At 41.3% G+C, this 24,055-nt stretch overlaps 1 protein-coding gene across 1 annotated transcript in view; it reads left to right on the top strand.

The window, feature by feature from the left end:
• LOC119648204 (DNA-binding protein D-ETS-4) overlaps positions 1-24,055 on the top strand; it is a 93,626-nt gene that overhangs the window by 36,985 nt on the left and 32,586 nt on the right. The window lies entirely within an intron of this gene.

The raw sequence follows: 24,055 nt of genomic DNA, 5'->3' as shown, positions 1-24,055 counted from the left end.
TGTCATTTACATAACATGGGTGTAGCCTTCTCCATCATATGATGATACAATTTTTGCTTGTAGATTATGAATATTATTTCTGATAAAGAGCGAAAGGTGTCCCTATCTAAGAACTTCCTTTCAGTGCCAAATCAATATTGCTTTATTGACGCTCGTGACCATAATCCTTCCAAAGCTAACAAAAAACCTCTTCTAGTTTATGCCTTTGGTAATTTTATCTGTAATCCTCCTCCGCTTTTCTTACTCCCTTGGTTATGTCTAAAGGTCTTTTTTTTTTAATTTCGAGAAAATTGGTAAATATCAATGTATTCCTCTTATACCCTTTGAACTATTTATTTTCCACTAAAATATCATCACTCCACTCAACGGTCTCAGCAAAATAAAATTTGTCTTGGAGCTCCTGATTATATTTTCATTTATCCAAATTAACTTGACTTTTAAATAAAACATTTAATTCCAACCAGCGCTAAGTAATGAATTTCAAATGAAATTTATTATGCGGGACTATCTATCTTAATAATTACCTTATTTTGCGCCTAATTTAAAGGATACTTTAGTACACAAAATTTCGAATATTTTTCAAAGTTGTCTAACAGCATTCCAAAGGAAACTATAATTTATTCACCACCCGCCAATTGACGTCAAAAATACCAGAATTATTTCACTTTCGATACAGTTTATTCAAATACTACATAAAATTGATTTTAATGTTTTAAATTATTTTATTTATCTTATTTTTAAAATAATATTTCAAAAGTGATATTTCTACTTAGCAACGGATTTTTTAAATGTATATTATAGGGGTGTGTACCAGTTCTAAATGATATATGCATGTATCAAGATAATTCTTTTTTCAATAAAGACTAATCGCACACGCGCATTTTATTTTATTTAAATTTTATGATTTTTTTTATATATAAAAATTTATATTTCTTTTTTTTTATATATAGTCTTTTAAATGCTATATATATTTCTAGCTATTTAGCTGACTGTCTGCAAGCAAGATAGCTAATTTTTGCCTATTTTTTCGCAACTTTTGTAGCTCGTACACAGTCCCAATAAGTTTCCATTTTTTTATAGAAAGTTCCATGCGTGAAACAAGTTTTACTACAATTTTTTTCACTCCAAATGTCGGCCTTTGCGGGGGAATATAAATTATACCATTAGAACAAAATCATGGAACTTTTTCAAAATGTTCTTTTGAAATTAAAAAAAAAACACGCAAAGTTCCAAATCTATGAAATTATACATGAGGCGGTTCAGGGAGCTATCGATGAGAACTAGATAAAATAATTTGAATGAATTTGAAGATGGGCAGAAGATTCATTACTTTACTTTGGAGATAAAAACTTCGATGATAGAACCATCATATATCAGCTTCTGAATAAAGATACTCGTCTGCTGAACTCTTTCAGGTACACTGAATAGGTTAGATTGAGGTATAATACGATGCCCGTCACAAAAGGGAATATAAAACCAAACTTAAGAGTAATCCTGCACAAAACCTTAAAGCGCACTTCAAAAACCCGTACATAAGGTGATTCCCAGATTAAACAACAAATTACTTGTTATCAAAACTTAGAAATTGCCTGCAGACAGATTGCATATCAAATTTTACTTGTGCGATTAACTTACAGATATTGAAAGTACAGTAAGTAAACTTTATCGCAATGTCGCCCGTCCTGTCATTCTCTGTGGCTCTGAGTGTTGGCTGACTATAAAAGACAATGAACGGCGTCCTATGGTAATGGGCCCGAAGATGCTGCGTTGAACTAGTGCGGTGATACGTTTTGATCACATCTCAAAAACTTAGAGTGCATAAAGTGACGGTGCAATTTTTATGCACTGGTTAATAGTAGCTATTTTGTACTCAATATGTATGTTTTACACATCCCCCAGCTCTTATTAGTCACTAGGAGTACATGCTTTAACACAAATTGTTAAAGTCACCCATCAAAACCTCTTAAGCGACTTCAAGCTATCCCCTCAGTCCATTAAATTCTCTGGCTCCTCAGCTAACTCCCCCCAACTATCTTGTGATTTACTTTGCCGCTAGTTTTCCTCAGTCCATATCTCCTCTCCTTTCTTCTCTTCCCTCCCGCTAGTGGATGTAGCCTGCCCCGCATCACTTACCATTCCCCTTCTAACCTCTCTCCTTGTTGGCAAACTTGATGCCAATGTCGCTCCTGGCTACGATGGTCTTCCAAACCTGTTTTTGCTTAAGTCTATCTCTCTTCCCTTATCCCTTATTTTCAACAAAAACAACAAAGAGAATTGTTTTCCCGGCTTGTGACAAGAAGCTCTCATCATCCTCATTCACAAAAATGGCCATCGTACATTTCCCCTCCTCTCCTCCCGTTCCAAAATCTGGGAAAGATATGTCAGCAGATATGTCACTTTGGCCATCACATAGTGAAAGAGCAACACGGCTTTGTTAAGCGTAGGTCCACTGCCTCCAACCTGCTTGACTTTACCAATTTTGTCGCCAAATGTCTAAGTTCACGGCAGTACATACTATTTACACTGACTTTGCTAAAGCTTTCGACACTGTAAATCACAAGATACTCCTATCTAAATTCTCCTCTCTAAACGTTCCCATACCACTTGTTTTACGGCTTGCCTCTTAACTGTCCAACCGATCCTACCGCGTCTCTTTTGACACACCCCGCGTCTTCTTCCCCTCTCTGGCGGCCCGCAAGGATTTATTCTGGGTTCTTTATTGTGTTTTCTATCAACAACCTTCTCCCTTCCTTACTTGCCTCTGTTTTCTCTATGCTTATGGTCTTAAACTGTTTTTTGCTATATCGTCGCCTATGGACTGTGTTTCCTGTCAATCTAACCTACATACTCTGGCTCGTTGGTGCTCTGCTAGTCGGTCGTACGCTAACTGGAAAGACCGAGAAACTCGCAAGAGCCTTTCGGAAAAGGCGGATTGATATCTGCGCTCTGCAAGAAACTCCATGGTCTGGTGCCAAAAACTTCGACATTGAACGCGGTACATCAACCGAGATAGTTGGCTTTGGAATGACGATGTTGAAATGAAAGTTCGTGAAAATAAACGCCTCTATCACAAGTTTCTCGACGATAAAACGCTGGCCAATTGGTAAATTTATCAAAATGTCAACTGAGAATCAAAAAAAGCAATCGCTGTCACCCGAGTCGACCATTACAAAAATCTTTACGATAAACTGGGCACTCGGGATGGCAAGAGAGAGATCTGTATCGATTTACCAAAAGCCAAAACAAACGCACACATGATATCGAACACTTCTGTTGCGTTAATGAAAAGAGCAATACTTTGCTTACCAACCGTCGAGCCGCGATGGATAGATGGCTAGAATACTTCGAGCAGATTTCAAATGAAGAATTTGCTCATCCACCACTTCCACAATCATTGCTGACATTTGGAGCAGTTCCACCTGTCAGCGCAACTCCGGTGCTCAGAGGTGGCGGCGAGGAAGATGAGGCGGCAACCCTATCGGCTAAACCAAAACCAAGTGGCCGAGGAGAACCTCCATAGTGGTGGCACCGGGAGACGCTGTAATCGCTTTGGTTTGCCGGCCGTGATTCAGTAGGCGAATGCTCCAAAGGCCTAATTAGGGCGATCAGAGCCGAGTCTGCACGGGGAGTCATCTGAAGTGGCAAATTGGTCACGAAACCTTACCAGGGGTATACTGGTACCATGGGAACCGGGAAAGCCCCTGGACTCACATACTTCGGGTGAACTCCTGTTGTATGTGAGGACAGCTCGGTTATTTGCGGTTGGCCCCCCTAGTAAGAGTTTCATGGTGGTTGTGGTTATGCTCAAGCGAGAAGAGACCTTCGGGCCTCGACGTGGTGTTGCGTATCAACACGGGTGCCGTACTCCATAGTTCGGTAGAGATTTAGGTAATTCTTGCATCCACCAGTATGAATGCTAAGCTAAGGTATAGACTGGTACCGTTGTTGCTTGTCTCAGCGGGGCTCTGATTGTGGTCACAAAATCAAACCGTGTCTGAACAGGACCGTAGGATTAAGTCTCACGACAGGTGCCTACGTAAAACACCATGGGCTTCACATCTCAAAATGATGATATCCGCGATCGATACGGATCGTGGAAAAACTGCGAGAGAGGCGTCCTCGATGGTATGATCAAGTAATTCGCGCTAACGAGAATTTACTTGCCAAGATTGGTCTGAACATCGAAGTCAATGGTAAGCGACCAAAAGGCCGCCCGAAACAACGGTGGCTTGATATGCTGAATGGGACAAAGGCTGAAAAAAAAATAAAGAGGTCCGCACACGGAATTTTGGGGAAAATAAAAGTACAGATCCGCTTAGTGTCCCACACTCGATAGTGTGCAGCGGAAAAGTCGTGCCTTCGGTTGCTTATACTTCAATTGTGTTTGCTGTGCTGGTCCATGCCTCACACAATCCGTCCTCGGCTCGGTCCAGGATCGGGACAGGTATATGGAGACGAAGATGCTACGTTGGACTAGTGGAAATAAGGATATCCGCGATCGTTATGGGGTTGCACCGATCGTGGAAAAGTTGCGAGAGAGGCGTCTTCGATGGTATGGTCACGCAATTCGTGCCAACGAGAATTCACTTGCCATGATTGGTCTGAACATTGAAGTCGATGGTAAACGACCAAAAGGCAGACCTAAACAACGGTGGCTTGATACACTAGATGGGGATTTGAAAGCCTCGAAATTGCACCCAGATCAGGCATTCAATAGAGCAAAATGGCGAAGCCGATCACGACGAGCTGACCCCCCTTGTAAACGGAACAAAGGCTGAAGAAAAAGAAGAAGAATCTAAAGGTGCGTATTTACTTTTCACAGCCACAAGTAGTGCGAATGAGATATTTGCGCATTGATCGAAAGGACGCAAGGAAAAGTATTGTTTCTTTAAACTAGCCAATTCCAGTAAGTCCGATTACACACTATATGTATTGAACCAGGCAATAATTCAGCTAAGATCACTCTCCAAACAAAGCGTTCTTCTTTCCTTATCAAATTCAACTTTCCGACCAAAACAATGAAAATCTTCTCTCGGGCCAAGAAGAAAAGAAATCAAACTGAATTTTACTTTCTTCTGCACGCATGAAAAATCCCCGGAATATTAACTATTTACGCAGCAATAATTGCATACACAAATTTGTTGCGCATTAGTCCGAGGCAAACGTTAAAAATACATTTGCTAATGCGCAGTATGGCATGTACATGGCCGAGCTATGCACTGCATGAAAAAAAAACAACAACAAAAAGAGGATTAATGATCATTTTTAAAAATTCCAAGATTTCTATCTTAGAATTGACAATATTTAAATGGATTTCAGGATTTTGGAAAATTTATAAGTTGAGAGGATTTTGAGACTGAAAATTTTAAAAGCGAATAATAAAAATGATCATTTGTAAATTTATATTGAAAATACGTTAATGGGTAATATGATATCGGGATCATCATCATCAACGACGCAACAACCGGTATCCGGTCTAGGCCTGCCTTAATAAGGAACTCCAGACTTCCCGATTTTGCGCCGAGGTCCACCAATTCGATATCCCTAGAAACGGTAATACTCTCTCTACTTTCACTATTGAGATTTCATTCTTGCACAAAAACCTCTATTTCGGGAACATTTTATTTCTTCATTAGTAAGGGGCGTCTTTATACTGCAAAATCGATGAGGGGTGGACTTAGTATGATCGCAGTCACATATTTGGCCACATTGATGATACCTGATGGCTGTTTTCCTGAACCGGTCGTCATTAAGGGCAAAGTGATCTGTTAACCCACTTTTTTTCCAAAAAAAAGGGCGGATAGCTACCTAAAAAAAGTACACCATGCGTTTTCCTTGCTTATTTGCTAATATGGAATGAGGTTAAGATTCTATTCGAAGCAATCAAGATGTTTTCATTTTAGCTCAAAAGTATTTTATTCTATATATGATGCATTTCGGTAACCATTTCCTTCATTGTTAATATTAATGTGAGCAGAAAGACTCACACTGATACAGGGGTCAACTGGTTTCTGAAATGCGCTATTTGCTTAATAAAATAGTTTTTAGAAAAAAGTTTCCCTTTTATTAATAGCCATGAACAAATAAAAATATATATAACACATATAACTGCCTCATATGCCAAAAATTATGAGACTAAGGTTTGTTCCTTTTAACTCTAAAGAAAGAAACTGGTTCCAGAAGTACGTTACTTGCCATACAAAATGAATGATGAAAAGAGTACTTTCTTTTCCCAAATAAAATCTTATATCATTGACCAATTAATTACGACTTCAAAACATATAATCGTTAGGTCCTATCATAAAATCTTGCTAATCATAGTCAAGGAAATTTCGCGCTTTCGTGGGCAAATTCAGATCCCCATTAGTACGAGCCTACATTGGCTGAACTTTCTTCAAAATATGCTGGTCTCATTATGCAGTTCTGCTGTTGTCCGCAAATATTGAAGCTCTAGCGAAGTGTCCCCTTCCTATGTGATGTTCGAATCAGGCTTAGGAATTTGAGAGGGTCCTTCAGTCCCCTGCTTAGTTATCAACCGGTTCAACGATTGACTTAAACTTTATCACCTTGAGCTGATAGTGATTCCGAAATTAATACAGTTTAAAATGCCGTCGTTCATGCACATAAACACCTTTTGAATTTCGTCCAAAAACCGACTACATTAATTCATGGTCCAAAATACAACTCAGGGGATCCAATCCACATAAGCCTCTCCAAAAATTGGACTCCCCATAAATTCATTTATCAATTTTTAGGAAGGAAGTGTATTGTTCTTTCAAATTACCCAATTTCAGGCGATACATACTCCCTATGTAGTCAACGAGCCAATAATTCAGTTCCATCTCGCGATGATCACTCTCCAAACAAAACATTCTTCTTTCCTTATCAAACTCAATTTCCCGATCAAAATAATGAAAACCTCCTCTTGGACCAAGAACAAAAGTGATTAGTTTGAATTGTATTTTCTTCTGCACACGAGAAAAATTCCCGAAAGATTAGCTGTTTAGGCAGCAATACTTGCGTACACAAATTCGTTACGCATTAGTCCGAGGCAAACGTTAAAAATGCATTTGCTAACGCACAGCGATGCACATGACTAAGCCATGCAATGTATGAGGAAAACAACAATGTGTAAAAATACTTGGCTGCACGACGATTCCACTTATATATAACTCGCAGTGCAAATATGTATATGATTTCCACCAAACTTTTCAATATCATGCTTCCTTTCAAAACCTATCCTACTGCGAAATTTTATGGATCTAGGATAGGTGGTTCGCAGTAAATCTTCAATATATAAAAACATCCTATCATTAACTTTGTTGGAGCAGATATGGTAATAGAGCGTATTTTCAGGCCTAGATACCATATGCTCGAATCACCATAATTTTTTTCGGATTTTTCGGTTGGGTAGTTTCTGAAAATAGGTCCTTGAAGTAATTGCCCCTTTTCGGATCCCCGCACTCTTCCCTTTGCAACCAATGTCAAAATTAATATCTGACTCGAGTAAGGTATTAATAGAGACCTTTCATTTGATACCCCACATAACCATATTCGATGAAAAAAATTTTTTTAAGTATATGGGGACATGCCCGTAAGTTACGCGTGTAGCAATGTAATTCACCGTATACGTGGGGCTTCACAGTACCTACCAAATTTCGTGTTAATCGGTACAACTCTGGGAAAAGTGCGTGTGACAGAAAAACAGACATAAAAAGAGTGAATTGATTTAATAACATTTTCAACAAAACCTTAAAAATGCTAACAAGCAAATAGAACTTCTCGCAATCTCACTGCCGAACAAAAGCAAACGGAATGATGTGCATGCTGCGAAGCCACCCACACTAACCAATATTTCGGGAACCATTTTATTCATTTCTTTAATGGAATATCTTTTGTAATTTAACGAATAATTTCCTCCAATATGAATTCTTTTAATTCTTTTTATTGCAATTGTATTGAGGGAAGTTAGTCTTCTGGTTGTTATTATAGTGACCAAAATTAATTATTAAATTTCACAAAATGAGGTACTAAAGAAGGAAACCAATGGTTCCCGAAATATTACATTTAGTATTTTGAGGCAAAAGCGAAAATATCTTATACTGTATTATAACACTCGCTAACGATGCTAAATGGAATTTTTATTTTATCTTTACCGTCGCATTTTTTTTTTAAATTTCTTTAGATTCATTTATTGTTCCCAGATCCTCTGTTAACGCAGAAGCGTTGATTACCTCCAAATCTTTTAAATTTCGCAGTGTCTTCCTTTACTTTCGCGGCATTGGTATCATTTTAAGTTGATATTCGATTTAAAATATTCATGTTCATATGCATGCAGTATATTTTTTTAATGACCTTAAAAATGCTAAATTCGTTTCAGGCTAAAGTAATCTTTCAAAAAATGGTTTTTCACTTTTTTTATTTACAAAAAGACGCTCCAAATTGCCTGCTCTATAAAAATTCAAATCCTGACTAATAGCATCAATAAAGAAATCAATATTAAAAAGCACTAAAAACCACGCTTTTCAATAATTTATTACACCGGTCGCGAATAACCCTCTTCCCCTAAATTTATTGTTATTCAATTGAACGGCTCATAAAAAAAAACGTTAAATCCAAAAGGCTTGAAAGTAAACCACTCAACATTAAATTAGCCTTAAAAGAAGTCCAGAACGACAAAATTGACCAGAACTTCGTGCTTAAATTTCAAAATTTCAATTCAAAAACTCGATTTAATTCGACATCGCCTGACTATGCTGTCTTACCTTTAAATTGTTTATTTCTTTCTTAGCTCGACGTGTGTGTATTAAAGTGGTAACGGGTACTATTATTCAGATGTTTATAGGCTCTTAAGGCAACTCGTAACGCTTGGCTTATACACAATGCAAATTTTCGAATCAGGTTTTGAATTTGAGCAAAAAACTTCCTAAAAGATACGAACAAAAAAAAAAATCATGCAACAAAACTTGAAGTGTAAAAAACTAGATACTATAAAGCTCTAGAACAGTAAGGAATAAGAAACAAGAAAAATATATAAAAGATACAATAAAAGAACAAAAAGATAGAAGCAATTTGAAAGGTTGTAGCTACTACTTTACATCAAGGTGGACAACTTATAAGTGGAATATTAATTGGGATCTTAACAGACCATTGACGTAAGCAACATTGTGCGGATAGATTGATCTTAATATAATATATGTAATGTATCTACATTCATGTATACTCGTAGTGTATTTGCTAATAAACGTACGTATGTCAATATTTCAGCTTAGATCGTGATTTAAACGAATGAAATGTTGTTTGAATTTTTTAAAAATTTGCATTTAATGGTTGAGCCGAGAATTATTGATTTAGTAACATATGACATAATATATATTATAATAAATCTAATTAACTGTGCTTGTAATTTTTCATTGCAAATTTATGATAATTATATATGTATTTCTAGCATTTTCTTTCAATATTAGATAATAATTATGTTTGCTGAATTAAAATTCGAGCAATTGAAAATTTATATAATTATAATTCTCTCCTAATTTTTTATTTATAATTCGTTTCTTATTAGAGCGATATTATTATTAAGAGATTAGATATTGTCTGCTATTTGTATGTGTGTGTTTGAGGTGGGGGGGAGGCAAAGCCTCTGAGCACTCACATAGAAAATGTTCCATGGATTCCGCTTCCTCATTACAGGATGGACACGTATCATCTTGGATAATTCCTATTCTGAACATATGCCCAGCTAGTGAATTATGGCCAGTCAGAATGCCCATAATACTTCTGGAAGTCCTCCTGCTTTTCGATAGATAAACTTTGCAGTATGTTTGTTTGGTTCTGACAGGAAGAGTTTGGTCTGTCTAGCAGCATTAAGGCTTCATCACCTGTCATTTTGGGAAGCTTGTTCCCATTTTTTGATAGCAGCATCAGCCAATGCTACCGACACCCCAAGTGCTGGTTCCGGTCCGGGTATGGGGACAATTGAAGCCTCTTTTGCTAAGGCATCCGAGATTTCATTTACCTCTACACCACCATGACCAGGTACCCAGAATAAATCCACCGTATTGAATCTAGAAACAGAATTCAATCGATTTCCACATTCCTGGACGATTTTTGAAGTGACCAAAGTACTACTCAATGCAGCTTAACTATCGCTACAGATTGCGATGCGCCTGCCCTTCATCCACTCGTCAATCATCCAGGTTGCAGCCTTTAGGATCGCATACACTTCAGCCTGAAAGACCGTTGTGTATTGTCCCAAAGGAAAAGCGCACTTCTTGTTTTTATTCGAGAGGTAGACTCCTGCTCCAGAACCGTCTATGAGCCGCTCTCATTGCAGTGCTCTGACTAAACAAATCCAAGGGTTGCAAATTGAGTAATGTATTCAGAGCTGCGCCGGATGTGGTGCCCATGGCACTGGTGATACCCAGACACGCAGTTCTTTGCAGTGCGGCTAGTTTACAACGAAAACTCTTCTATTTCACTTTAACCCACCACACTACGGATGCATAAGCGAACATCAGCCTAATGATAGCAACATATGTCCACATTACTACCTGAGGCCTAAGTCCCCATGTCGAGGCAAAGGCCCGCCTACATAGCCTATAAGCTGTGAGAGCTCGTTTGATCTTTATCTCTACATATTTGTTCCAAAGAAGCTTATTGTCTAGAATAACTCCCAGATATTTCACTTCTTCGGAGAGTTGAAGGATTGTACCCTTCATCTCTGGAAGACAAAGCCCATTCAGTTTTCTCCTTTTGGTAAATAATACCATTGTGGTTTTATTTGGATTTACTGAAAGTCCATGCCTGAGACACCAACTGTCAATCAAATCAACGGCGCGTTATGCATTTCTACACACCATTCCGAGATCTCGACCAACAGCCAGTACACCTACGTCATCCGCATAAGCTTGAACGTGTATTGCCAGATTTTGCAGTTCACATTGTAGTGAGTTGATCAGCATACTCCACAGAAGTGGCGATAGCACACCTCCTTGAGGGCAACCTCTCGTCGCTTCCGTTGTTAAGTTGCGTTCAACACCCACTTCAGCACACAACAATTTCTGCGTTAGAATAGCGTAGATCCACTTTATTAGAGTTTCGTCAACACTGTGCTCTCTGGCGGCATCACAGAGCTTTTGGAAGGGCGCACAGTCAAAAGCCCCTTCAATGTCCATGAACACCCCCATCGCGTACTCATCCTTCAGATTTGCATCCTCTATCTTAGAAACCAAAGAATGAAGAGCAGACTCACAGCACTTTCCACGTTGGTAAGCATGTTGGCTTTCATTTAGAGGGTGCCACTTTAGCGCCTTCTAGCGAATGTGACGCTCAACCAGTGTCTCCAGACATTTCAGCAAAAATGATGCGCTGATTTGTCTGAAGTTCTTTGGATTAGAATAGTCATCTTTCCCAGGCTTTGGTATGAAGATTACCTTCGCCTTCTGCCAAGAGGAAGATACATAGCCCAGAGCAAGACATCCTCGAAAAATATTTCTTAGAAGTTTCTCTAAGTGCTCTATACCCTCCTTTAACATCGCTGGGTAGATGTCATCCATACCAGGTGCTTTGAAGTGTTCAAATGATAGTATAGCAGCTCTCGCTTTTTCATTGGTAACAACCGCTCTCGCAGTGTCCCAATTCCCCTTCCAACAACTTCGTGTTGAAGGGTTTGCAAAAACCGCCAATTCTCTTTTTCCTACTTCTGAGACCTGTTCTCCCGGGTGGTGCACTTCCAAGAGAGTCTGTATAGACTCAACTCTGGAATTCGTGAAACTATCATCCGGTTTTCTAAGGGAGTTCAACTTGGCCAACTCATCCTTATTAAGGACTCTGAACAACCTGGAAGTCTCCCTTTCACCTTCCAGTTCCTCACAGTATGCCCTAAAAGAGTTTCGTTTCGAACGTTTTACGAGCCTCTTATATTCACGCTGTGAGTTCCGGAAGTTTAGCCAGTCTTCATTTTTATTGCTTTTGCAAGCACGATTTAGAAGTCGTCTGGTTGATTTCCTGAGTCTCTGCAGTTCCCGGTTCCACCATGGAACTATTTTACCATTTCGGCCTCGGAAAGTAGGACAAGCCTCTTTAAAGCACTCTAAAAGTGTGCGATTCAGAGTTTTCAATTGATCTTCTATCGCCAAAGGAGCCCTTAGTCACCTAGGGAGCTCAACTTTGTCGCCAAGAAGTTCATTGAATTTTATCCAATCCGTTTTCCTAGGATTCCGCCTTTGTATTACAGGCTGTTCATCTGTAATAGTTAGACTAAATTTTAAGTAACGGTGATCTGAGAGTGAGACTTCATCTAGTACTCGCCAGTTTCTAATCAAGTCTAACAACTTTGAAGTGCAGATTTTTAGGTCAATTACTTCACTTTTTCTTGGCCCCACGAACGTAGGGGCGCACCCTACGTTCGCGGTGATCAGACCAGCTCTAGGATTGCATTTGCTACTGCCCCAACAAATATGCTGAGCGTTCGCATCATAACCTATTAAAAGTTCAAGGCCACCTGATTCTGCATGATTTCCGTCGGTCTAGGGGATCTTTCATCAAAGAAGATCCTGGTCCCCTTGACTGATCCAATGCCACAGATTCTGTTAAAACGAACCCATGGCTCTTGAACCAGAAATATATAAGGACAGTCCTGCAACTTTGCCAGCTTTACCGCCAGTAGATAGGAAGGAGCTTTGGCATGCTGCAGGTTGATTTGACTAACTCTTATGTTTGTAGCCATAAGTGCAGTCTAATATTAAAACCACCGCTAACTGAAAAGTCTGCTGTGTTCAGTATGGATCTCACCGGGGTTATCAGCTTGTCCTCACTTTCCACCGAAAGTTCCGCTCCCTTGCGTCCGATTTCTCTGGAGATCGCCACACTTGGTGGTGTAGCCTCATTCGCAAGAAACTTCGCCTTCTTGCGCAGTGCCTTCCGTTGTCATCGGCTAGATGCCCTCCCAGGTTCACGGAGTCCGGCGTTAGACTAGTTGTGTCTACATTACCAGCTTCCCTTTCTTTCGTTTTTCCGGGTATAGGCGGAGGAGAAGATTTTGACAAGCAAGCTTGTAGTCCCATCTCCTTTGCGGCTGAAGTTTCCTTCTGCCGAGCCTTCCTCCCCCGTATTTTGGAAGAGTTAGGTAACAGTGTCACCGACCGACCAGCCGTAGTCAGATTTTCAGTTGTTCTCATTAAGAGAGTTGCTGTACTATCTTTTTTGGCTGACCGCGTCGTAGACACCAGGTGTAGATTTTCCAATGAAGTGGAGAGCCTTTCTTCCACAGATTTCTCCATCTTGGAACATGAATTAGGTGGGGCCTCCAAAGTCCGTACCTCGACCACGACCTGATTTCTCAGAGTCGCGGGTGGATTCGAAGTCTGTGACTTCTTACCACTTGGAGAGTTACAATCCTTTGTTTCCATCTTCATGTGTTTTTGGACACTCTTAGTATAGTAGTAAACTACCACAAGCTCCCCCACCACGACAAGGTGGTGTCCGAGGGGGTGTGCTATTTGTACTCTAGCCTAAAATTGATAGACCAGCAGCATCCTCCAAACTACAATTTTTACTTTTCAGTGTAGATATATATTTCGGGAGGGGGTAAGTTGTCCCTGAAATATATATCTACACTGAAAAATAAAAATTGTTGTTTGGAGGAAGCTACTGGTCTATCAATTTTCCGATATTATTATCTGAGTTATCACAATCTCGGCAGATGCCGGATTTTACCTAATACTAGCGCTAAGTGCCAAGCATTTAGGCTCGGACGATACTATCTACTTAAAAACTAAAGGGGCGCTGGTGGTGGTGGCCGGTGGTAGGTCAGTGAGAGAATCCGTCGAGTACTCCCCGCAACATCAAGAACGTGTGCAAAATGGTGTACTTTTGCATAGTTTGAACCAGACTGTGCGAAAGTCCCAGGAAATCAAGGGAAGCCGTCAGGGATTTAGGTACAATACCTGTAGCTGACAATATTATGGGAGGCTCTTGGTCCGACTTCACCCCACTCAGAGGATTGAAAGATCGATCCTTCAAGTTAAGTGGAGTCAGTCCACAGTCTGCCTTACAGACAGCGCATGCAAGGGATTCGCCTGCTCTTTGCTGTAAAAATAAGCGCGCAGCGAGTCGACTTGGCGATGATGTTGTGCCGTCACGTCAACCACGCCCCTACCTTCGATGTCACGAGGCAGGTTCATCCGCTTCACGGCAGACTTTGGATGATGCATTCGGAATTTGGACATAGTTATCCGTATCCGCCGCTGGACGTTTTCCAGATCGGTCTTCGCCCACGGCAATATTCCGAATGTATAAGCCAGTGAAGGGATAGCGAATACATTTAAAGCGCTTATGTTATTCTTCCCCGAGAGATGCGATTTCAGCACCAGCTTTACACATCGCAGAAATTCGGACAGCAGAGCATCCTTCAGATCACCAACTCCAGCATGGGTTCCTTGTAGAATTCCTAGATACTTGTAGAAGTCTGTCTCGGTCATAGCTTGGATGTGGAGGTCACCAATGCTATGTCCGGCATGCGGCTCGTGATGACCTTTGCGGATGGCTTGAATTCGACACTTGTCTAATCCAAACTCCATCCGAATATCACGCTGAACATGTCTATTATTCGCAACAGACTTCTAAGATGGTTGTCAGTACCAGCATACAGCTTGATGTCATCTAAGTACATCAAGTGTGTCAGTTCGCACTTAGCGCGTAGGCCATACTTTATTGCAAAGTCATGCCCTCTAGCTTCATTCAGTAGCCCTGAAAGGGGGTTCAGTGCCATAGAAAAACTCAACGAATCCCCCTGGAAGATGCCCCTCCGTATACGGATGGACTCTGAGGTATTAGCACCCTCAGATGTACGGACCGATAAGGTGGTATGCCACCTTTCCATGACTGTCGCCAAAAACTTTATTAGTTTCGGATCAATGCGATACAGATGTAGGATATCGATCAGCCAGGTATGCGGAACGCTATCAAATGCATTAGCATAATCGATATAGCAACTGAAGAGGTTTCTTTGGCCTCTAGTTGCTTGCCCTACAACTACCGAGTCGATAATGAGTTGCTCTTTGCAACCCCTTGTCCCAACTCGGCAGCCCTTCTGCTCCTCGGACAGAATGTTGTTGGTCTCGAGGTGCGCATTGATCCTTCCATTAATAATGGACGTGATGAATTTGTAGAGGGTTGGTAAGCATGTAATCGGTCTTGTGTCTGCGGGGTCCGGCACCGCGTCCTTCTTAGGGATAAGGTAGGTAATCCTCGCAGTGAGGAAGGGTGGAAATTCCTCCGGCCGACTCATGACCTCATTTATACTGCGTGGCAACCGACTGTGTACGCTGGTAAATTTCTTATACCAGAAATTCTGCACCCGATCCAAACCTGGGCCCCTCCAATTCTTCGAGGTGTTTATGGCTCGTTGAACTTCCTCTTCGGTAACATCTGCAAGATTCATGCCAAGCGTATTGGCATGGCGGGTGCCTTCGGCGATAACCCCCAAAGTCCACCCTAATACTCTTTCGCTTCCGTTACTGAAAACTGCACTGTCTGGACGCTCTGTTGGGATTCGTTGAGAGATCTGAAAAAGCTCCGCTGGTTCCTCACGTACGTTGCATTCTGAACACGTCTGGAATGACCTTCGCCATACCGCCGTAACCGACTGCATATGACTGAAAATTTCTGCTTCATTGCGTCCAGAATTTCAACTACGGGTGTCTCACTGGGGATGGCATAGTTCCGGTAAACCCTCCGCACTTTATTTCTCACACGTCTGCTGGCATTGCCAGTGCTGATCTGATTCAGTCTAGCAATGTTCTGCCTTAGTGAGTCCCGCCGACGTTCGAGATGAATTTTCCATGGTGGATCTCTTTGGTCACTCAAACCAATAAGACGAAAGCGAATCTTCTGATCGTGCAATTTGATAGCCGCAACTGCACCACAATGCACACGTGATTGTAGTTGCAGCAGCGACATATCTGCACACAGCCGAGATGCAATCTCATCATTGATTTGAGATAGAATTCCTGGAGTTGCTGGAGATGCATAGAGCCTGGAAATACCTGGTCTATGCAAAGGATCCATATCCGAGAATTCTATACACGCTCTTTGGAATTCGTCCCGCACCTCACTGGAAACCTTAGGTAGACGGTGGAGAAGAGTGCTTCGGCGAGTACTGAACCTGTTGCCTGCAGAGCGGTGTGGTGTTGTTGATGCCGCCGCCTCTGCCCCCATCGACTCTCGGTCACCAGTTTCCCCGATGACCTCAAGTCGAACACGCTCCCTGATGGTGACCGGGATTGTGTCACTGCGAGTAATAAAGCGGTACTGGTCTGCAACTCGCTGCACAGTCACGTGCGTTTTATACCTAACTGCAAGGTGTGGGGATAGCTTCACCAGTGGGTAATCTGCAAGACTGCAAAGTTCCTGCACTTTCCTCACCTTCCCCCTGAGACGTCTGTGGTGGTGTACAGCCATTCAGACTGAAGCTATCCATCCCTCCTCCTTTCACAACCGGGTTTGGGACCGGCTTCGGCAGAGTTCGATATTATTATTATTAAAATTGTCTTTACTTTCAGATGCAACTTTGGTACTATACCTTTTTGCAAACTAGAAATATACCATAATCATATAATTTCCATTTTAAAAAAAGCCCCTCCCCCTACCAGCAACAAATTAAATTTCTACTGATTTATGTATGATTTCATCCCATAAATTTTTTTTTAAGGTCAAAATTTGCAGCAACATTAATTTCTCATCAATATTTAGCAATGATAAATATCACTAAGTTCCGCCTAGTCATCCATATTATCATTAGATTAGATGATTGGATTCCATTTGAAAGCAAACACCACCGCGTGAAACTTTTTCAAATATAAGAAATGCATTCAATTAGTAAAAGAATCATAAATTTTTCTAAATTTCTTTTGCTAATTTTATCTTTATGGAAAAAATCCATTATAAAAACAATCAAACTTGTTATTCTTGCTTTTAAAAGAAAATGATAGAACCAACCAACAATTAGCATTGGATCAGGAAAGAGCAAAAATTTTAATTTATATCCAATGGTCCTGCCCATTTTATCAGACCAGATTTCCAAAAATAAATTCTGATTAATACCATACTTACCATATAAAATTAGAAGAAATGTTCTGTTAATGTTCACTGGTTTTTGATATATCATTGCATACAAACAATCAACAAATTGGCATTTTTCAAGGTTCTCCATGAGTACCTGTTGTGATCGCACACACGCCGCTTTTTTTCCAAAAGTCACCATCACCAGGTCCTCCTCTTCGAGATCATATCTGTGTTTCTTGAACAATTAGATATTGTGTAATAATTTTTTTAAACTACTCTAAATTTAGACTATTAAGCATTTATGTATCTTATTATATCTTCGTGTGTGCCAGGTGTTTGGAGGTAGGAATGACTTGTTGCAGCACTAAACATATGGCGGACAAGTCAATGGATTTTCCACAAACTACAATTTACATCATAGTGTACACCAAAAGCTAGTTTGCTTTGTCATTAGATATTTGAAAGATCTGAATGCTTATTCACTAATAATAATTAGATACTATACATATTCTCTTCATATTCTCGACGTACCGCATGGGACGTTGTCTTTCAAACGTTGAAACTTTGAATTATTTGCGTTTGAAATTTGTATTGCGTTGTGGAGTCAGGTGTGCGTGCGGGGGCTGAAAATTGAGATGGAAAAGAGGAAAAATAAGAAGTATTGTATAGTAAGTGAGCCGTGGTTGGGTTTAACAAAAATTGACAGTCTACCCGCGTGCAAAAACAAAGTTTAACCCTAGGTGCTGGACTGAAAAGATAGTTTGGAATTAGTCTAGGTAGATACATGAGAGTGAGCCCAAGTACGGACGTCAATAATAGTCTTAACACCACTTCGTGAACTGATTATTGTTGATTATTATTGCGAGGACACAGCAATCTATCTATCTATAAAGTTGTGGCAGGTATCACCTAACCAAAGGCAACTAAAATGGTGCTCAATATCTGTATCCAAATTCCTACGTTTACCAACTGAGGGCTTGTTTCACTTTTCCACTTTTACTACTCGGATCGTCGGAAAAATTAAGTTGCAACAGGATGTTGAGGAAAATCCCGAGAATTAAGAGAATTTAAAATTATCTGAAACCTAATAATCATCATGACTCAACCGCCCTGGTTGAATTAAGCTGTAATTTTTCTGAACTCTTCGTTTTTTAAACCGCATGACGCATCTGATTGAAAACACCCCCTTCCGTCAGAAATTCTATGATGTCCCCCACTTCTAGGTGCTTTAGATATTCTCCTAGAGATGTTTTTCTCTTGAGGACAAGTTTTAGACATTGTCCTAGAATATGTACAGAAGTTTAACTTCCTTTCTTACACGGTCTGCAGGTGATATCCTGCGATAACCACCGTAGTCCTAGAAGGCAGTTTAGCCCGCAGTCAGCTGTGAGTATTCCTACAACAATCGTATCTCCTTTCACAACTCTTTCCATTAATGAACATTTCACTTATCATGTTAACCTAACTCAATTGACCACTTCGATCCCTTACGTATCATTATGACTATATCAAAATTCACGTCTTTCCCGGCGTGTGGGACCTCACCGGATCCTGAAAAATACTTAAACAATCGCGGTGATTCACATGCACCTAACGAAATAAACACACGCGAGCTAGACTTGGAAATAGAAGTTTAAAAAAAGACAGTTCGATCGCATGCGTGGAGCCATAAAACCTCGAACTTGAGTGCCGCAATCGTAAGGGCGGATCCACGGCCAATCCACATCCTCAATCATTATTCCTCCTGCCTTAGATGTTTAGTTAGGCACAACTTCTGAGGTTTCCACCCTTCCTTGACATCCTCAGGCCATTATGTTGGAGGTTGCCCCTAAGTTTCTAACTATCATCTCCGCAAAAAAGGTTAAAAACTAAGGAACATCATCTAAAATAACGGCCTGAGGATGGCAAGGAAGGGTGAGAACCTCAGAGGCCATGCCTCACTAAACCTCTGAGTCAAGAGGAGCAATGATCGAGGATGTGATCCGTCGTGGATCCTTCCTCTTGATCATGGCACTCAGGTCCAGAGATTTACGGCTACACGCCCGTGATCGAGCCATCTTTTTAAGCTTTTGTGTAAAACAAAAAGGTTATCAAACCCGGTTTACTGTCTGTCTGTCCGTCCGTCACACGCATTTTTCTCCGAGACTGTTGTGATTCTCACCAAATTTGTTGGAAAGGTGGGAGCTGTGAACGCTTACGCATACATTGAGCTACTTAATTCTACAACGAATTTAAGGGGATCCCCATCCATGAAAAAGAAGGGGGTGTACATTTTTTTTCATCAAATATAGTCATGTGAGGTATCAATTGAAAGGTCTCGGTCAGCACTTTCTGAAGCTGTTCTTAGTTTTAACATTTTTTGGATGGGGAGTGCGAGGGGCCGAAAATGATTATTTCTTCAAGGGACCCATTCTCAGAAACTACTTAACCGCAAAATCTGAAAAAAATCAGAAAGCTGTCATTATATAGTGCCTAAGCTCCGGAATACTCTCCATACCGATATCTATTCAAATAAAGTTAAAGTTAAATTATACTAATATACTATAAGTATAATTTTTAGTAATTAGCTCCAACCCCCCCCCCCCCCTTACGTTCCTTCTACCACGGAATTTTCATTTTGCGACAGTGTAGGATATACCACTGAGCATGATCCTATCAAGTTTGGTTGAAATCCCACTATTACTAACAAAGTTATAATTGGTCAAAGTTGCCGCTTCTTTGCAAATTTAAGACTGATTTTGGATATTCTCACATAATATATGCATATATTACGTGCTACGTACTAATGGGATAAATGCCCACTCAAATGCCTTTATAACAGAAATACACAAAACCTTTCACACCTGAAGCGTCCAGCTTTCGGTTTCCCCACTTGTTTTTTATTATTTTCATAGTTTTAGTTCGCGTATGGTTATATCGTTAGGTGCTCGCGAATCCCCACGCTTGTTTAAGTATTTTTTTTCAGGATTCGTTACGGACCCACACCCCGGCAAAGACAAGTGAATTTTTGTATAATGACACTTGAAGGATCGAAGTGTTCAAAGGAAACTCCTCCACATTCCCGAGCCCGTCTAGCATAGAGGCGTGTAAGCACGCGTCGACGGAACATTTCGATGGAGCTTCAGAATTTGCTGGTGAACCTTCGCGGTTAATTAAGCCAATTTTTTTAGGTATCTGGGATAGCTCTTCCCCCTAGTTCGTCTCCGGCCACTCATGATGGTCGTTTGATCATGGTCAAACCTATTTGGCCATTACAGTTTTTGGACAATATAAAGCAGGAGTGTTTAAAGAATTGCCACTCAAGAGGTTTAACTCCACTGTCCATGAAAGGGTCGAAAAACAGGACAGGGGAAACGCCCATGAGTGCTCTCTCAGCTGACGGGAGTGTCGGGGAATGCCAGGTGCATGTTTGATATTCAGTCTAGTGAAAGCGAAATTCATCTAACATCTCTGCTGTCTTTGGTTACCCAGTTGAAAAAGCTGTATGATGGTACTGAATTCCGCCGATAAGTACCCAGTTCCGCACATCCAAGATTCCGCTCAAACGCTCTATGGTAAAACTGTTTTTTCAGCAATAGACCAGATTCCGGTAGCTGAAGGTGACATACCAAAGACTGCCATCACAACACCGCTCCTTTTTCGCAATGTTCAGCTTGTCCGGAGCTAATCGTCTGTGTTTTAAGGCAACTGGTGGTCCTGCCGTTGGGACTATATAATGCTTAGTTCGGTGACACGCCATTTTTTCAACTCCGTCCGGACGACTTATTTCCAAAAACTCATGCAGGATATTTTGATAAGGGGTTCCTCCAGTACTTGTTGTGATGGTCGGGATTGTACATTCCGCCATCTCTCCAGGTAGGGTAAGTTGTTGAATCGCGAAGACAATCATGCTGAAGATCTGGAAGAAGTCCGTAATGCGCTAAACAAATCTCCATAGGAAATTCCGTCGAATGTGAGTTTAGCGATTTCATTATTGGTAATTGGTATTCTGTTGGCAGTCAAACGTTCGAACCGTGCCTTTCTACACAGTCCTTGGAATTTTGGGCGCAGATAAACGTCTCGTATTTTTGTCGAACATCAACAGGCGGCATGAAGACGATGAAACGGGATCGTTCCCCACCTTTAAGGGCTCTCTCGCCCAGTTACACGGTTTCACGCATTTGGTGGCTTCGGCATTAAATGTCCAGTGAAACCAGCATATACCTTGGGGACGAAGGCTGGATCTGATGGCAGATAACAGGCGTGCTAACCTTAAACTTTTCATCAGCGGCTCAGGAACTGTAGTACCGCCGAGAAACTGCAGGGTTTTTCGTTACCCATATATGTGTCCCCCGTGAGCTGCCTCATTTTCTCCTCCTGGTTGGCGTACAACCACTTTATTAATTCCTCGCGTAAGCGGTTATATGAGACAGACATGTTTGGGACTCTGTAATTATGTCGCAGAATTTGGTGCTTCTTCCAACAAATACCAAACCTAGTCAAACTCGGAACTTCGTGACCCCTGTCAATGATAGAAAGTGGACTGGAGACGGACGATTGAGTGGAGTACTGAACCTAGATGGTTCACGACATAAAATTAGACACACCTTTTTGGGTGCTTCAAAGCAAATGTTGCGTTTCGAGCTTCATTTTGGCCGGCATTTGTTTTCCCTATGAAGTACTGACACTTAGCTTCCACGTATTAGGGGTGAGATTCAGTTTGAAAGTGGCCACTAATCGGCGCCTCCGTAAAATCCAAATGGCGTTGTCACGATGGTTTTGGGGATGTCAATCTAGGCGATTGATATTTGATGGAACGCTCTGTGAAAGTGAATCTTGGAGAAACCGTGCTTTTTGTTTAGTTCGGCAATGATATGCGGGATGTGCCGCATTGTATATCGATCTGGGGCAGTTGCAGCTTTTAATCTCCGGAAATCCCCATATGGCCTCCAAGTTCCGTCCTTGTTGGGGCCAAATATAGGGGACTGGCGCAAGGGCTGTCCGATGGGCGGCAATAACCCATCTTGGCCATGTACTCAAACTCCTTTCTCCCTACTTCCAGTCGATCGGGCTTCAGACGTCGAGTTCTTTCTGTACCGGATTATCCATTGGTAACAATGCGGTGTTGGACTCCATGTTAGCAATTGATTCGAACGGAGAGGTTCGTTATGTTGGGGAACTCTTTGTGCAGCTGATGGTACGTTGAGTTGCCGGACACTGTAAAAACGGGTCGATACTCCACGCAGACCAAGAATTCACACGATGGGAACTTAGTGTGTGGTCCAACGATTGGTTGATTTTTGATGTCGTTTATTAAGCCGTATCTCTTAATAAAATCGGCCCCAATGACTGGCCGCTAGACATCGGCCACGAATAACTTCCAACAGAATTCCTTGCGCAGCCAAAGGCTAACTGTGACCACTTGCTGGCCGTATGTGGTAATACACGATCCGTTGGAGGCGAAAAATTTGGTGTCGCCGGTTTTGAGTTTGCGGATATTTCGCTGTGGCGGGATAAATGATACCTCCGCGCCCGTATCTATTAAAAACTTCAGTCCGGTATATTCGTCAAGGATAAGGAGGCGACTTTGTTTGGCGGCCCTTCCACCCGCCGAATCTATAAGCGTCCTAACTAGTTTTCCAATGACTCGCCCCTGGAAACCCAAGAACAAGGTTTTTGACACTTCCGTGCGTATTCTCGGAATTTCCTGTGAAAACTGCACAGAGAACTAGAATATGATTCCCAACGTTTTTTGGAACCAGCGGGTTTGCCCCAGCTGATATCGCGACAACTTGGGAATCGGTTCGCACCAATTTGATCGAGATTACTACGGATTTCTGTCAATTTCTTTCGCAAGCTTTCTTCCACTGCAGACCACGGGGAGGAAGATGCGCCTACCGCGGACACTTGTAACGTGCCTCGAACCTCTACCATTCTGTCGGCCATTTCGGCCGTGACATATCCATAGCTTCTGAAACGCTAAGGATCGCCTGGACGTTAGCTGTTTGAAGACGGCGTAGGTAACTTTATTGCCCACTTTTATCTTCATCCCGCCGATTTTTGATGTCCGAGGTGAAGATCCGTAAGCAGCTCAGCATTTCAACCCCCTCCGACACGGCGGTGACTCAATGATGTGGGCCATTTATTCGCGTTATTTCCCTCATCGGGAGGTCACCAAATGTAGGAGCTTCACTGGATCCGATTAAATAAATAGACTAAGTTTTGGGATTAACATAAAAAGGAATGCCCTTTCATATTCGCAGCTTCATTATGATTCCAAAAACAATAAAGTATGCAATAACGACGCCAGCTGATTGGGTGCTCCAATTCGACTGTTATGCTGCTAACCGAATAGGCGCCCCTGGTGGTGAGAGTTTTTGGCACCTGAAGTGAGCTCCGCTTGAGTCGCTACAGCCACTTTCAAAAAAAGGTTACGGGATGGAAATGACTGATGGAAGACAGTGCATGATAGTGAAGATTTGAAGAAAGGGTTCTGACCATTCAATTCGAACAAAAACAAACATAAGAAAGTTGACTCACATGGGACTAACTTGAGATCTGGAGTTGCGAATTCCCCTTTTCAAAATTGGATGTTTATTCGATATTCGGAGAATATACCTTATCAGCTTCAGCTTACTCATCGTTACTTTTGATGTCAGATGCTATTATGCAAATTTTTCACCATGAAAACTTCAAACCCATATCCCTAACAAAAAATCACGTTCATTCGTTCCTATCCACGTGACTCTCATCTGAATTTTCTCTAGAAATCAGAGGAACTTTTTCCCCAGGAAATGCCGGAAGAAAACGTTCAAAACATATTACCATAAAGTATAAAGTACTCGATAACTTCCTGATATTTAATTCATATAATTATTCTGCAACAAGTCATGATTCATAGATATCGTGACGCAGTCATATTGCATTGCGGGGTTAACAAGATACTTTGCTTCGTCCATCAACACCTTGGCTCATCGTAACTTAGCTAGCATTAAGCTTAGAGATCTAG

Source organism: Hermetia illucens, chromosome 2, assembly GCF_905115235.1.
Source record: "Hermetia illucens chromosome 2, iHerIll2.2.curated.20191125, whole genome shotgun sequence".
Taxonomy (NCBI): domain Eukaryota; kingdom Metazoa; phylum Arthropoda; class Insecta; order Diptera; family Stratiomyidae; genus Hermetia; species Hermetia illucens.
This window is presented reverse-complemented; position numbering and strand designations above follow the sequence as displayed.